Here is a 2,398-nt window from a genome sequence, read left to right as displayed (position 1 = left end):
AAATAAAAACTACAGAGGTGATCAAATACCACCAAGGGAAAGCTCTATTTGTGGGAAAAAAAGGAAATAAATTTTGTTTGGATACAACGTCACACAACCGTGCAATTGTCTGTTAAAATAATTCAGTGCCGTATCGCAAAAAATGGCCTGGTCATTAAGGGGTCTTCAGGGGCTGAAGTGGTTAAACTGGCTGCTTTGACACCTAACACTGTCACATGAAGACAATGGGGAGCGTTTAAAAATGCACACATATAACACTAAACTACTTTCTCAACCACTTTAGGAATGGTTGCTTTAGAGTGTGTCCCATGATTCATTTTTTCTTTTACCTTGTTTCTGTAGTTTCCAATGACTTCATCATTAGGCTTGTAAAAAGGGCAGCTGCTAGAAGGTAATTTCCTATTAATGAAGGCCCACCTCCAGAGCTATGTCTCCCAAGAGCCTTTCCTCTACACACAGTGTGTGGGCAGGTTCAGAGGCGTAGATTGAAGCTTGTGGGCCCCGATGCAAAAGTTGACCTGGCCCCCCCACTACCACCCACCACTTCTACCGCGTATGCAGATACACCCACCGCACGCCAAGATACTCAAAGCAGCTTAAGAGTTTTGAGCTCCCAGAGTTCCTCCTTACATTAGAGGACAGGGATCACCCCTGGAGAATCAGAGGGCAGGGACCACCCGTGGAGAATCAGAGGGCAGGGACCACCTGTGGAGAATCAGAGGGCAGGGACCACCCGTGGAGAATCAGAGGGCAGGGATCAACCCTGGAGAATCAGAGGGCAGGGATCAACCCTGGAAAATCAGAGGGCAGGGATCACCCCTGGAGAATCAGAGGACAGGGATCAACCATGGAGAATCAGAGAACCGGGACCCCTGGCAGACCATTTGGCAGAGCCACTTTCCCATTCCAGCATTGTAAACAGCCCCCCCCCCCCCCCAACAATACACAAGGCTGAAATCACATTCCTTTACACACAGTATATCAGCCTTCACAGGGTGTATCTGGCTTTTATGTTGCTGCTATGACCTGTGAAATCCTCTGGTTGGAATGGCAGTGTAGTTGCAGTAGGAAGATACACCCTGTGCAGATCATTGCTGACTGACTGTGTTGTAAAGGAATGTGATTTCAGCCCTGCGGTGGAGGAACAGTATAGAGTGCTGTACTGGGAAAGAAGCTCAGCAGCCGGGCATAGCATCCAGGGTGGAGGGGGTGGTCAGGAGGGGGCTTTGGGGGGGCGCAACTTAGATCTGGGGGGAAGCAAAATCTGGAGCCTGGGGCCCCTCAGGACGTGTTAAAGGATTTGTTTTAGCAATTTCTGAAGGTTTCTCTGTCAGTGTTAGCAGGTGTTGGGGGAAGGTCACCTACCGGAGGTGCGTGTCTCTTCCCCAGTTGTCAGGGAAGTGGGGTAAGCAGACATCCCTGGGTGGGGGGTACAGAGAATCCCAGCTAGTGACTAGAAGACACTGAGCGCAGTGTCTTACCTCACCAGTGACATTGGTCCCATCGTGGCTACAGGACGGCACTCTCTGGTTACCATTCCATGTTGCCAGCACAGACACTTCCCCATCCTGGGCTGTTCTCACCCTATGCGCCTCTCCATTCAGCAAATGGCTCACAGCTTCTCCCCAGCCAATGAGAACAGAGGGGTGTGGCCTGTGGAAGGCAAAGTGGAAGCCCAGTACTGGAGCGTGGCTGTGGGGCCCTAGGGCATATCGGAGCTGGACTTTGTGGAGGATATGATAATATGACAGGGAGGCTGCAGGGGCCCCCTGGAGCTAGGTGCGGGGTTGTGATTTTGACCCCTGCAACCCCTTATGCTACGCCCATGGGCAGGTTCCTGGGAGTCAAGGCAGTAACGTGTTTTTGGGGTAAAAAAAATCAATGTATGCATGTGGAATGGGACAGAGAGTAGTGGAACTTGGAGTCTTCTAGTCCAGCAGGCAGGGCTTATAATGCTGGTTGGAATATGATTCCAAATACATCATATCCTGTGTACAGAAGCATGGAAAATATAACACAGATGTACGTCAGAAGGTAACATTCTCCTCTAACACTTATGATGTGAAGCTAACAGTGGCTTCATAATGAGGCCATAACAACGTAACCATTTTCATTAACAGTAACTTACATCTATGGGATAGTTTTCGGAATAACTGAGTAGTACTTAGGCTGGAGGGGTAGGCACTTCAAAAGTATACGTAGTCAGGTTGAACAGTAGGTCATGAAAGGGGTGAGATTAGGAGCCAGCTAACCAAGCCATCTCCCAGTCCCCCATCCTCCGTTAACTATGATTCAATTAGTGGGGGATAAAAATAACAAAACAAAGGGGGGGGAGCACAGAGCAGATAAGAACAGAAGAGGGGGTGGGGACCCCACCAACAACATTTTTTGTCCAACG

This window comes from Aquarana catesbeiana, linkage group LG05, assembly GCF_042186555.1.
Source record: "Aquarana catesbeiana isolate 2022-GZ linkage group LG05, ASM4218655v1, whole genome shotgun sequence".
Taxonomy (NCBI): domain Eukaryota; kingdom Metazoa; phylum Chordata; class Amphibia; order Anura; family Ranidae; genus Aquarana; species Aquarana catesbeiana.
This window is presented reverse-complemented; position numbering follows the sequence as displayed.